The sequence below is a fragment of the Diabrotica virgifera genome, chromosome 9 (assembly GCF_917563875.1).
Source record: "Diabrotica virgifera virgifera chromosome 9, PGI_DIABVI_V3a".
Taxonomy (NCBI): Eukaryota; Metazoa; Arthropoda; class Insecta; order Coleoptera; family Chrysomelidae; genus Diabrotica; species Diabrotica virgifera.
The window spans coordinates 61367658-61383612 of NC_065451.1; the positions used below are offsets into that span (position 1 = coordinate 61367658).

Below are 15955 nucleotides of genomic sequence, written 5' to 3' on the forward strand. Positions count from 1 at the left end.
GCGCGGATGACGTGCAACGGTAAGTAAATTGGACGAGGTATACCTAATTATATATAGGTTATTTGCCATTGTATCTCCGTAGTTGCCATTTTTAATATTTTTTTGGGAAATAAGCCATGATTTAAGTTTGAAATTAAACTTATTTTAATTTATTTATACAAAATACATTTATGTTCAAACCTCAATTGTGGCTTATTTCCCAAATAAAATAGTAAATCACATAAGGTGACACAATGAAATACCTCCAGAAAATCGATTTTTAATATATTTTTTTGTTATTTTAATAGCGGGATCAGGTTTGCCATTTGAAGACCAGAATATATTTAGAATACGACAAATCCTCTTTTTTTTTTGAAAATTTTCCATGTTTTTAGCACATAACCACATCTACGTATAGAACGAAGAACGATTTTTTGTTCATCTAATTTATTGTTTTCATCTATTTTTTTCATTTTTCCTAATAGCAGGGTCAATGTTGATAATTTTCAGGACGAAGCTTACGCTAAATTAAAAACAATTCACTTTTCGGCGATTTTTATTTTCATATTTTATGCATTTAACCCCATTTAAATGTGACAAATAACCATTTCTGTTTTCCCACCTTTATTCGAGTGGTGATTCTTATTTAAATATTATCATTTATGGTTTAAATTAATAAATTATTTAATTTAATTTCATATTAGAGATTTTTTTTTAAATTTTATTAATAATAATGGCATTTTATAACATTAGAAAGTTACAAGATAGTAAGAATGTTCAAAATCAAGTACATTATTTACAATAATTATTATTATTTTATAATCGATAAATGGGCATATTTTAAATAAATACGGGAGGGGACAAATATTGTTTTTATCACATTTAAATAAGGCTAAAGAAATCACCGAAAAATGCAGTTTTTTCAAATAGAGCATGTTTCGTGTGAAAATAACCAACATGGTCCTGCTATTAGAAAAAACGGAAACATAGATAAAAAATATTTCTTTATTCACATGTAGCTAAGGATTTTTATAATAGTGCGGCCGATATGTGAAACAATTGCACATTTAATGATACAAGCATATAATTTGGACCGCATATACTACACATATAAAGGTTCAAATTAAGATATGAGGCCATCTCAGATTTTGCCTTTTACAAAAATGGCGGGCATTCAAAGTGGCCCCTATACATATGTGTTTAATATTACCATAATTTTTGAACGAAAAGTCCGATTTCAACCAAATTTGGTATATAGGTTCTTATTTTGATTTACAAGATGGATATGGTGAACCAGAAGAAACGGTTTATCAGAAGTTTTATTTTTACTGTATATATATTTTTCTTTGTATATATTGATTTTTCAAAATGGTAATACCACAAGTGAAAAGAGCGTAAAAATATTTTGTAAAAAATATTTTGAACTTTTTAGTTATGTTAATTACCATTTAATAAATGCATAACGTATCTTCACATGTACCTATGTGTGGCAGATTCGTGCAAATATTATAAGAATTATTTGCATTTAATAGTAGAAGCACATAATTTGGACCACGTATACTACACCCATCAAGGTTCAAAGTTAGATATAACTCCATCCCAGATTTTATCTTTTACAAAAATGGCGGGCATTCAACATTGCGACTGTACATATGTGACTAATAGCACGATAACTTTTGAACGAAAAGTCCGACGTCAACCAAATTTGGTATATAGGTTCTTTTTTTGATGTGTAAGACCAAGGTCTTAAACCAGAAGAATCGATTTAAAAGAAGTTGTGGTTTTTCTGATTTTTATGTAAAAACATGTTGTTTTTTTACTAATTCTTTCACCCTGTATGTATTAACTTTTTAAAAAGTTAATATCGGCGTTGAAAAGAGTGTAAAATAGTTTTTATGAAATATTTTGAACTCTTTAGTTATGTTAATTACGAATTAATAAATGCCTAACGTATCTTCATATGTACCTATGAACCTATGTGCGGCAGATTCGTGCAAAGAATATAAGAATTATTGTGTATTTAATGGTAAAAGCATATAATATGGACCACACACACTACACATACAAAGATTCAAATGTAGATATGAGGCCATCTCAGATTTTGTCTTTTACAAAATTGGCGGGCATTCAAAATGAATTTGCTGCACATAGGTACATGTAAAGATACGATATGCATTTATTAAATGGTAACTAACATAACTAAAAAGTTCAAAATCTTTCCTAAAAAATATTTTTACACTCTCTTCAATGGCGGTATTACGTTTTGAAAATTTAATATATACAGGGTGAAAGAATTGAAAAAAAAAACAACATATTTTTACATAAAAAACAGTAAAAACACAGCTTCTGGTAAACCGATTCTTCCGGTTCAAGACCTCGATCTTATTCATAAAAAAAACCTTGATGCCAAATTTGGCTTAAATCGGAGTTTTCGTTCAAAAGTTATCGTGCATTATTCACATATGTGTAGCCGCCATTTTGAATGCTCGCCATTTTTGTAAAAGGCAAAATCTGAGATGGCCTCATATCTAAATTTGAACTTTTGTATGTGTAGTATATGCGGTAGAAATTATATGCTTCTACCATTAAATGTACAATAATTCTTATAATATTTGCACGAATCTGCCACAAATAGGTACATGTGAAGATACGTTATGCATTTATTAAATGGTAATTAACATAACTAAAAAGTTCAAAATCTTTCCTAAAACATATTCTTGCGCTCTTTTCAATGGTGGTATTACCATTTTGAAAAATTAATATATACAAGGGTGAAAAAATTGAAAATAAATTATTTACATAACATAAAATAGTTTCACATAAAAAACCAGAAAAAAATACAACTTCTGGTAAACCGATTCTTCCAGTTCACGACATCGATCTTGTAAGTCACAAAAAGAACCTATGTACCAAATTTGGTTGAAATCGGACTTTTCATTCAAAATATATCGTGCTATTAGTCACATATGTATAGTTGCCCATTTCGAATGACCGTCATTTTTGTAAACGGTAAAATCTGAGATGGCTTCATATCTAAATTTGATCCTTTATATGTGCAGTATATGTGGACCAAATTATATGCTTGTATCATTAAATGTGCAATTCTTATAATATTTGCAGGAATCTGACGCACTATAAATACTATCCATAAGAAAGGGGATTTTTACAAGTAACAAACAAATATATCAAATTTTTTTAATTATTGGCATGCAGGTGAGTTTATCTGAGTAAATCTATAGGTAAAAACACCAAAAATATGTTTTCGAATTTTGGGGATATTTCGAACAGAAAATGGTCAATCTAACCCCAAAAAAAAAGAACATTCAAAAGAACGAAAAAAATACATCAAATATAACTATTTAGAAGTTTGCCAAAAATTGCCTACATAACCTAACAGTTCTTTGAAAAATTCAAATATATTTCGTGAGCTTAATTTTGATCCGAAAATCCGAAAAAAAATGTTCCTGGGGCTGAAAGTGTGTGTTGGTCATGAAATTAAATGTTCATGGATTTTTTCAGAATTTTTAAAACCGAAGGATCGCTCAAAAATTTATTTTTTCGAAAAACACATTTTTGCAATAGGGCCACTCTGGGGCCACCTAAGGACTAAAAATTTGGCTAAAGTGGTTTCTAAATATGTACTTTCAAGTGCCCAATCTCAAATAAGGATCCAGCTGGCTGAACGGTTTATCATCTTCTCCCTATTATATAATATGCATATAATACATACATAGGTATTAGTGCAAGATACAAAAACCTCAAAAGCTTATTGATTACTATAAAAACACCTGCTTAAAAGACCACAATATTTTTATAGTTCACTTATATCAAACACCTTTTCTCTTTTCTGTGTTGATCGACGTGTAGGATAATACTTTAGCACTTACAAGAATTGCATTTAATTGACGATGAAGAGGAAGGTACAATCGCTTTTAACTGACCTTGTTTCTAACAACAATGTAAACAATGATTATGAAGATATGCACTTCTTGACCTGCAAAATGCCAGTATTATTGCACATTCGATTTTTAATAAAAAACCTTATATAACTTCAGAATTCCATTTAAGTGTTTAACGGTCTTTGGATTCAATGACTTGATTGCTTGGTTGCAAACTGTCTATCATTGCTGCGTTTATTTCTCATTTTATTTTAATGTGTTAACTATGTGTTGTGTCTAACTGAACTAAAGAACTTGTTGCGATTAAATATGTCAAGTATTAATGGTCTAGTTTAAAAATAATAAGAAGAATATACAATGTATTTACAATTTTAATAATAATTCGAGTGTACCAATTAATATTTTTATTTTATTACAAATCATAAATATTTCTAATAGCCTTAATTAAATTACAAACTAATAATTATCGGCAAAAAATAACTAACTTTTTATAGGTAATTATTAAGCGCTGTACCGTATTGCTTAATAATGTTTAATACACAAAAAGTTAAGTACCTTTAACTAAATTTATTGTATACAATAAAGTTTAATACACAAAATACACAAAAAAGTACCTTGTTTGTGACACTGACCCCTCCAGGCAAACGAGAGTTGTTTTGAGTAGTACCGACACCTCTAAAACAATAACCTATAATATTTCTTGCAGTAGGTTTTTTGGACTTAATTGCTTATTAACAAATTAGGGTCATAAAACGGTAAATCTTCGTTATTGTCGTCTTTCGGAAAAAAGTGAAACATTTCAAACAAAACTTGAAAACTATCGAAACGGCGTTTTAAAAATGTTTCTCTCCTTATAGACGAAGAGCTGGAGCCGAAAAATCATCGTCATAAGTAATATGGAGTTTTTCCCGTGAAATGTGTCCATTGCATATTGACAATTATGACCCCTTTCAGGCTGACATCTCAGTGGATACAGGAAGTAGCAATAAGGGATGAAAGGGGTAAGATAGTGCAGTCATTGAAGGTTTTCACCTCCTATTTTGTTAAAGCTCCATCGATTTGCATGAAAATTGGTGACTAGTTAGAGCATACCTCAAGAAACAAAACTGATTTGGTGCCACTTGCACTTTTACCCTGGTGGTGAATACCACCCCTTCCTGCGGGTGAAAACTATTTTATTAAAAATAACCCCACAAATCGATAAAGGGACAAATTTTAAGTAAAATTTGTTATATCATGTTATTAAAATAAATCAATACTTTTTGAGTTATTAAAGATCAAAGATTTGCCTATTTAAGAGCACATGCGTGAAGTTACGGATGATAAAAAGAACATGTTAATTAATTTTATGTTAGTAATATATTATTTTTATATTATTTCGATAATTGAATTTTTTTTCGTTATAAACTGAATATGTCCATAAAGTGGGTGTGTCCAATAATGGGTACATTTGACATATTCGAATACACTTGCTAAATTTATAATATCGAAATAATATAACAATAATATTTTAGTAACATACAATAATTGTAATTAACATACAATAATTAATTATTAATTAATATGTTCTTTTTATCATCCGTAACTTCACGCATGTGCTCTTAAACAGACAAATCTTTGATCTTTAATAACTCAAAAAGTATTGATTTATTTTAATAACATGATATAACAAATTTTACTTATAATTTTTCCCTCTATCGATTTGTGGGGTTATTTTTAATAAAATCGTTTTCACCTCCGAGAAGGGGTGGTATCCACCCCAGGGTAAAAGTGCAAGTTGGCACTAAATCATTTTTATTCCCGAGGTATGTTCTAACTAGTAATCAATTTTCATGCAAATCGATGGAGGTTTAACAAAATAGGAGGTGAAAACCTTTAAAGACTACACTAACTTTCCCCTTTCCTCCCTTATTGCTACTTCCTGTATCCACTGAAGTGTCACCCTGAAAGGGGTCATAATTTTCAATATACAATAGACACATTTCACATGCCAAACTCCATATTATTTATGACGATAATTTTTCGGCTCTAGCTCTTGGTACCCTTTCATTAACCTTTCATGCAAAAATCAGACTGCTATTACCAACCAACATGATTCCTGTCATTTGACATGTTCTTCGTGTTCCACTTATTAAAATACCCAGTTGATGATAAACACGTCTGATTTTTTCATGAGAGTTTAATGAAATGGTAACAAATCAACTGGAAGTTCTGTCCGACAAAATACATGAAACGTTTTCATAGGATGACGGTCCAAATTTTTAACCTGTTCCACAATTAAAACTTTCCCTATTCCAGGGTTCCCTAACATCAAAGTTTGTCAGACTAGACACCGTTAAGCTATTAACACATTTTCAGCTTGCTATTAATGAACTTTTTTTTGGTACGCGGGATCCAGGTCTAATCAGTAGACGTCTAATTTTTATGGAAATGAGAAAAACAAAAATTAATTTGCAATCCTTTACACAATAGGCTATTGATTATATTCAAAATAAGATAGCTAAAAGGAACTACAACGTTAACGGGGTTTTATTATTTCATATGGTCAATGGACATCTATATATGAAGAAACCGCGGAGTGCTACCATTTAAAGGGGTACGTTTTTGAGAAATGGGTGAATTAGTCCCTGGGCACAGGTTACATTAGGGTGAGTTCTATGCACTTTTGGTATAAACATACCTACATAAAAATTGTTCCTGGTTAAATTTCCTATCTAAATATCGCTTTTTAAAGTCAATGATACTTTTTTTTACAAAAATATATTCAAAAGAAAAAGCACAAAGAAACCCAAAAGAAAGAAATTTTGTTTTTTGTCCCATAACTTTTGTCCACGAGGATATAGGTATAGACATTGCTTTACAGAAAAAAAATCTACATATTTCTTCTTTAAAATGTTGTGTAGTAGAGGTAATTAGGATTTATAGTTTTCGAAATATGATTTTTCAAAGTTCGCCACTCACAGCAATTTTGGGCAATTTTCCTTGTAATTTCGCAAATATTGTTCTGTAACTTTTTTCCACGTAACTTTAGGTATATGAAATGGTACACGTAATAGAAATAGAAATCAATTAGTTTTAAAATGGTCTACTGTCTAACGTTGTACGACTTTTTTTTAAAGAGATTATGGTTTTTCAAAGTTTTATACTTTTAACGATTTTTTATAATATAATATAAAAATAAAATTATATTATTATATGATATATTGTATATTATATAATATTATATATAGTATATATAATATAATATTATATTATATAATATATAATACCTAATATAAAAAAAATATTATTTTTTACATTTTTTATGATTATTTTTGAAATTTCTCATTATAACTTTTTTTCTTCTACATTTAGGTATATATTATATTATATAATCAAAAAAGCTTATTTTGTTTACTTTAAAATTTTGTATTACAAAAAATTCGAGGATTATTTTTGAATAAGATATTATTTTTCAAAATGTAATAAGTACTTGCAACGATTTTTGATTTTAGGATTATTTTTTAAATTTCTCGTTATAACTTTTTTTTTCTTGTACATGAATATACTATATATTGCTGAATAAAGAGGGCTTACTTTCTGTTCTTTAAAATGGTGTATCATCTATATTTAAATAATGGAAACCGAGTGATTCTTTGATATGTTTTTACCTGTATTATTTAAAATTATTTTTTTACAAAAATTACATAAACATTAGTCTTAGAAAACATCACTTTAGTTAAAATTATTTAAACGTTGACATTTAAAAAATTTCAAAATCAAAGTCCATCTCTTCGTTAGCATTAGCTTCAATATCTTCCTCTGACACATCAGTTATCTTAGAGTCCCACAATTAGTACCCATGCACATGCACCCTTTGCAGAATATTGAACAACTAATTCCTATCTTCCTACAACCGCAGTTTTTTGTGCATCCTTTGGTACATTTACATGCTATTTTTTCAAGCAAAACTTGTGGTGCAGGAGCTTTGACAGTAAATATTGGAATTAATCCATATTTTGAAGTTTGCCCGGCCAAGTCAAGTGGATCCAAAGTCTTACCTATAAAAAATAAGATTCAATCATAACACACAATCACATAAAAAGGTTATAAGGAGAAATTTAAAAAATAATCCTAAAATCAAAAATCGTTGCAAGTACTTATTACATTTTGAAAAAGCATATCTTATTCAAAAATAATCCTAGAATTTTTTGTAATACACCATTTTAAAGTAAACAGAATAAGCTTTCTTTTTTATTATATAATATATACCTAAATGTAGAAGAAAAAAAGTTACAATGGGAAATTTAAAAAATAATCGTAAAAAATATAAAAACTTGTTAAAAGTATAAAATCTTGAAAAAGATAACCTCCTTAAAAGAAGTCGTACAACATTATACAGTAGAACATTTTAAAGGTAATTGATTTCTATTCCTCTTACATGTACCATTGCATATGCCTAAAGTTGCGTAGAAAAAGTTACAGAAAAATATTTGCGAAATAACAAGGAAAATTGCCCAAAATTGCTGTGAGTGGCAAACTTTGAAAAATCATATTGCGAAAACTGTAAATCCTAACGACCTCTACTAAGCACCATTTTAAAGAGAAAATATGTAAGTTTTTTTTCTGTGAAGCAATGTCTATATCTATATCCCCGTGGACAAAAGTTATGGGCAAAAAACAAAATTTCTTTCTTTTGGGTTTCTTTGGGCTTTTTCTTTTGAATATATTTTTGTAAAAAAAAGTATCTTTGACTTTAAAAAGTTATATTTAGATAGGAAATTTAACCAGGTACAATTTTTGTGTAGACGTGTTTGTACCAAAAGTGCATAGAACTCACCCTAATGTAACCTGTGCCCAGGGACTAATTCACCCATTTCTCAAAAACGCACCCCTTTAAATAGTAGCACTCCGCGGTTTTTTCATATATAGAGATTCATTGACCATATGAAGTAATAAAACCCCGTTAACGTTGTAGTTCCTTTCTATAGTACATAATCAATAGCCTACAAGATTAATTGTTATTATAGTCTAAGATCCGAATATAGGTCGATCTTACCCATCTGCTTGCCGGATGAATCATTTTTTTTTATTAAATTTCATACATATACAAATATTTCTAGTATAGGTTGCCTATCAAAATCGTCATAGTTATCCTTGAAGGGAGGGGGCCGTAAGGGTTGAAATTAATATTTCAATTTCAAGCTCATTTTTTTTTAGAGTATGGTAGAATTATTTTATTTTTAAATTAAATAGGCATATTCAGTACCTATAATTCATAGACTATTCAAGAAACATTTCAAGGAAAAATAAGCCAACGGTGGCTAATTTTTGAAGACACCTCCAAATTCCAAATATATAATTATTTTTGCGGTGGACTTCAGAACTCATCATTGGATTATGGTAAACAAAAAATTCAAACAGATTTTAATATCTTATGAGTTTTTCGAGGTAAGGCTGTCGAGTTTTTTAGTTTTATCGACTTTTGAGTTTTTGATATAATTCAGAAGTCAAAACAACGAAATTTTTTCCAAAAAAAGGGTGAAATTCAACATATTTCGGTATAGTATAAATTTTGCCGTTATAAATAAAACCGTTTCCAAGATAATTGAGGCGTTTCATACATAAAACTCACTCTGTATGGTTTCTAAAAAAATCTGTCCAAACATCTTCGCAGAAGCAGCAAAAACAATAAAATTAACAACATTGATGATGAGGTCAGATTTTACTGAAGGTGCGAGCGATAAATAATGTGTATTTTAAATTAATCGATGTATACATATATCAGCCCCAATTTTGTCGGAAATTTAAGTTTTCAGATTTATTTCAAATCAAATTACAAAGTATAGTGTTACGGCATAAGTGAAACACCCAGTAGAGTATACATTAGAAAAAAGTTAAAAATTAGTTGAAACTATTACCATACTTACCATTTAATCGCAACAACATTCTATATTTTTTTGTAGAATTTGTGTTAATCTTATCTACGAAAAGTACTTCTCAACATTCATCACCATCCAACATCTCATCATATCATCTGTCACACCACTTCATTATTATATTTACTTGCAAAACATATATTTTACATAATTATACTACTTATTCCAACATAAAACATTATATACAGCGCTTTCGAGGTGTAAATATAAAAAGATGATCGTTAAAGAGTGATTTCGCGATTAAATATTGCTTCACTGACTATGTAGTACTTTAATTTCAATGCAGACCATCATTATTCGCTCTTACGTATTTCATCCTTATGAAATCCTCAGAGCGAACTTACTAATATGACAGACAGAACAATCTGTGTGTTATGTTAGCAATTATTTTTAAAAATGATGTGCAAAAGATGTTACCGCGACCTCTAATAAAGACAATAGAAATCTAAAGATTTCTTACGTTTGAAATCGATTCATGAGAATGCCAAATCTGTGCTTTCTATAATTTGCAAAGCAAACACACGATAGATCAACTGAGATGGAATCTAAAAATTGAATTCCACAACAGGTCAACTTATCTCAAGGCAAAACCCCCCAGTGAACTGATTTCTAGTACTCATATTGCGTTAGTAAACGAAAAATACGAAAGATAGTTCAGATTCAATTTCAATACAAGCACCAGTATTCGCTCATACGTACATACTTCATCTTAATGGAATGCTCAGATCAAACTTGCGGTAAGTTCTAGCTCGTTGAGGATTCCGTAAGTAGGAAATATGTATGAGGAAATGGTGGTGCTCTATATTGAAATTAAATCTTAATTGTCTTTCGTATTTTTTGTTTATTAACACAATATGAATATGAGTACTAGAAAGCATTTTACTGGGAGTTTTTGCATAGATTAGTTGACGTATTTTGGAATGTGATTTTTAAATTCCTTAATCAGTTCATTTATCGTCTGCTTGCTTTGCAAGTTATATGTAGAAAGCACATATTTGGCATTTTCCTGATTTGACTTCAAAGGTAAGAAATCTCATATTTCTATTGTTTATATTAAAAAATAAAGGGCTTCTACAATCTGACCAAAAAGAAGTGCGCATTTGCAAAAAGTGTTCAGTGATCAGAGTGAACATACTGAAAAAATATTTCGGAGTACCACAAGTGCCTTTATAACTCTTTATTGTATAACACTGTCTGGGTTTTGAGTACTAAACATAAAATTTATTATGTATTTATTATTATGTTATTCAATATTTTGTGCTATTACAGCAACACTGCTGCCCTCTACTTAAACAATGTTACCTCAAAATAAAATTTGCTGTATTGTTATTTTACGTCTTGAAGTTTTGGTATTATACAGCTATTTTGTTTTTGATGGTTTATAAGCGTTGTTCTTGTTAATAGGGTAAAACCAATAAATAAGTATATGATATAAAACAGTGCCTTTCAAACAATCTGATGCTATGTTAAAAAAAATGCATTTTAGGCACTCAATTTACGGGTCTATAGAAATAGAAATTTTGTAAAATTCTTAACTATGCCTGTATACTGTGAATTATTTTAAATTCATTGCAATCTATCGGAAAAAAATAATAAAAACGAAAAAATTATGTTATAGGGGGTAAGGGAGGGGTGACGGCTAAAATTGCACCGAGTCTTATTTTTTACCAAATAGAATGTAAAAAAATCGATTTAGGTCATATTAATCTCAAAAGTATGACTGACCCCACAGAAACATTCAAAAACTCTTAAAAACCTTGAAAAAAACATCTTTTTTGGGGGGTTTAAAAATGTTAAGGCCAATTTTTGAATCTACTAAACAACTTAGTTACTTCAAATTATATAATAACCGATAAAAAACTTGATTTAATCTATTTTCATGTTTATAATACTAATGCTAATGGCTGTTTAGCCATTCCCAAAATTAAGTTATACGCTTTTATACGGAAAAAAATGGCGGATGGCGGGCAAAAATTTCACCAAGTCTTATTTTTTAATTACATAGAACGTAAGGCCTATAGTAAGTTTTGCCTATTTTAACGGTGGGTATCCTTTCCTATATACAAATTATTAAAATTTTGACTGGATTATAATTAGATACCTACTCGTTTTTAAGTTGAGGTTTTTAACGTGGTAATAAATTTTATCATTTCAGTTTATTTTCTCTTGTTAGGGTCGCGGATAAATTTTTTTAGGTCATTCGTGCAATAAGAGTTCATTATCTTATATTATTAGCGTCTCATGACACCCACTCGTTTCGTAAATAGTTTCATAAAATTCACCTTTTCGGTGAACTGCTAATATAAATGAACGTGTATATAGTCTAGGCGCCAGAGGGGTCACCGTGTCATATTCAATTCTGATGGACAAACTCAACGGTTTCTTATGGATTTTTGGCTGCTGATTACGAATTTCGAGGGGGAATTTCGATCCGAGTGGTCAAAAAATTGTTATAAACAATTTAATTGTTTATAAATTGTTTATAAGGCTCTGCCTCATAAACTAAAAGAGATACAAAAAAATGTTTCAAATCAAATTTGTTCCTTAATAAAAAATGAAGAAATAACCGTTTACTAAACTTAAATCTAACAATTAGAACTCAAAATATTGTAAAATTAGTGCACAATGCAAATTGCAAATTGCAAAATAAGTATTTTTCGAAGCTTTATCGATCGTAATTTCGCTTCTACGCATGCAAATGAGCCTTAGAAGATGTCGTTTTAAAGCTTAATTAACAGGCTTCCAAAAAAAGTTTGTTAAATTACTTGATCTTCATTTGTTTTAAAGTTATACCCGTTTGAAGTTACAATTTTCTTAAAAATATTGTACATTCATTTGTTTATAAGGGTTTCAAGCAAATTTGAGCTATAAATATTTATACTTTAATGAAAAATAATGATAGAAAAACTTAAAAGGAGCAATTTGAGGTTATGAAAATGTTCATAAGTTTATTTTTGGCCAAGATGTCGATATTTTAATGGCGCGCTATGAGGCGGAAGATCGGCTTACAGTCAATTAAGTATTTTTCGATGCTTTATCGATCGTAACTCGGCTTCTATGCAGTAAAATGAGCTTTTCATGGTCTCATTTTAAATCTTAATTAATAGACTTCCAAACAAAGTTGTCAAATTACTTTATCTTCATTTGTTCTAAAGTTATACTCGTTTGAAGTTATAATTTTCTTAAATAATTTGTACATTAATTTTTGTATAAGGGTTTTTAGTAAATTTGAGCAATAAACATTTATACTTTAATTAAAACTAATAATAGAAAAACTAAGAAGGTGTATTTTGAGTTTAGGAAAGTGTTCGTAGGTTTATTTTTGGCCAAGATATTGATAATATAATAGCACACTCTGAGGCTCAAGATCAACTCACAGTCAAGTAATAAATATCATGGTAAATATACCGATCGACTGCTCTCGTGTTACACTATTTTGCTCAGGAAGCCTTGCCTATTCTTAATATGTCTATCAATGTCTACAATAAAATAATATACTACTGTCAATTATGTCTATTTGTTGCAACAAAGTCATTGTCTCTTAATAGTGTAATGTGATATTGATTCGTTGCAATAATGAATAATTTAGGTAATAATAAATTATGTATTATATGTCAAAAAAATATCAACATCAAAGTGTCTTCTACTGAGAACGGTTGTGCACGTATAATTGAAACAGCAAATATTCGTAAAGATTTTTCTCTTGTTGAAGGAGGCATTTCTCTTGTTAAAGATATACCACCAACATCAAATTCAATCCACTTAAATATAAAACGAGCATTTTATGTGGTGTACACACAATTAACGTGCCTCGAAGATTCTGCAAAAGAACTTGATCCACTTGTATATGGATATCTTATAGATAATGAAACTCTGAAGCCCCAAAAAGTTTTAATTTTAATGCCTTCAAAATCAGATTTAGTACCACCATGTGTCTGTAAAAATTGCTCGAAGAATTTATGCAGATGTAAAAAAGCTGAGATTCCCTGTATATCTCGATGCAGATGTATGAAAGAAAATGTTTGTAAAAATAGTAATAATAAATAATATCAACTCACTTTTTAGTTATATTTCTGAAATATTAGTTTTTAATGTATTTTTTTTTCTCATTTAGTACAAAAAATAGAAGACAAATTAAATAGAATGAAAGGTGATACGAGATACAGTATGATGATTTAATTATAAGAAGTATATGATAAAATTTTATTAGGATCTTCAAAAATGAAAAATGAAGATAACATATATATACATAAAAATTGTAATTTGCATCGAGATCTTAGCGCGTGAACCTTTACGCTGTGAGCCAATCTTGCGCCTCATAGCGCGCCATTAAAATATCGACATCTTAGCCAAAAATAAACTTACGAACAGTTTCATAAGCTCAAATTGTTCCTTTTGAGTTTTTCTATCATTATTGTTAATTAAAGTATAAATGTTTATAGCTCAAATTTGCTTGAAACCCTTATAAACCAATGAATGTACAATATTTTTAAGAAAATTATAAATTCAAACGGGTATAACTTAAAAAAAAATGAAGATCAAATAATTTAACAAACTTTGTTTGGAAGCCTCTTAATTGAGCTTTACAAGGACACCTTATAAGGCGCATTTACATGTGTAGAAGCCGAGTTACGATCGATAAAGCTTCGAAAAATACTAATTTTGCAATTTGCAATTTGCATTGTGCACTAATTTTACAATATCTTGAGTTATAATTGTCGGATTTAAGTTTAGTAAACGGTTGTTTCTTCGTTTTTTATTAAGGAACAAATTTTATTTGAAACATTTTTTTGTATCTTTTTTAGTTTATGAGCCAGAGCCTTATAAACAATTTATAAACAATTAAACTGTTTATAACAGTTTTTTGACCACTCTGATCGAAATTCCCCCTCGAAATTCGTAATCAGCAGCCAAAAATCCATAAGAAACCGTTGAGTTTGTCCATCAGAATTGAAAATGACACGGTGACCTCTATTTGGCGCCTAGACTAATACGGACAACCTGGACATTTGACGACCACTTCTTGTTGAGAAAAACGTGTTGTTACAACATATTCGGACGAAAAATGTTCATTTTTATTGTTATTTTACATACATTTAAGATTAATGATATTGATAGTATACATAATATGATCCTTATTTTATAGAAAGCTGTTTGTTAAATATTTTGCTGGCTACGGACAAAGTGTAATACGCTAATTAATAAATTATTTTCCTCAAAGAACGTGAATGGAGGGTTCCATACATTATATTATTGCGAGCTAAAGAAGCAGCAACATAAATTTTAAGTATACTTTACAATCTCTCCAGAAACCTTTAACTCAAAGGTGCCCAAATTTCACAAAAGATTAAACAGTTAACAGTAAACAGTTAACAACAACAAAACAAAAACAGTTTGACTGTTGACAATTTAGGGCTAATAAAAATGGTGTGTTATACGAGAGAATAACTAGTTTTCATTGTTGCACAATATTTTAAAACAATGAAAATTTGGCGCTCACAGTTCAAAAATTTTGTACAAAATGTGGTCTAAATATTGATTTAACTTTAGTAACTGTGACCATTGGTGACGTCAAACATATTAGCTGTCCAAAAATAAGCCACTCAATTTTCAATCTCGATGCTGTATGTGAGAGTGTTGGTCAAAGTCTAGGAAAATCAAGACAAGGATTACCAAGTTTAAGAACCTCTCCACAACGTATAGTCACTGAAGATCTACATATATGTCTGCTACTTGTTAACAAAGACACAAGAACTGACGCCTAATGACCATGTATGTGCAGTGAAGAGAGTTCGTTGAATGGATTACTGAACATTAACAATTCGATGCTGATCTTTTAAGCAAAATCATCCTATGCCACACGCAGCATTTTTTTACTTAGATGGCTTTGTTAATCGTCAGAATTGCCGCATTTGCCACATGTGACTGTCGAAAAAAAATGTCACTGTTTGGTGCGAATTTTGATCTGGAGGCATCATTGGACCATAGTTCTTTGAAAATTAAACTGATCAAGCAGTTACTGTTAGTGGTGCTCAATATCGCAACACGAATGAGAGTTCTTGCTGTCTAAATTGGATGATATTAATGTGGATATGTGCTTTATCTGTGTGTATAAATAACTCAGGAACAGCTGTCAGCAAAGTCATGTGAACCAACATG

The 15955-nt window shown here is 29.7% G+C and overlaps 1 protein-coding gene across 5 annotated transcripts in view; it reads left to right on the plus strand.

Moving 5' to 3' along the window:
* LOC126892510 (uncharacterized) overlaps positions 1-15955 on the plus strand; it is a 301445-nt gene that overhangs the window by 172349 nt on the left and 113141 nt on the right. The window lies entirely within an intron of this gene.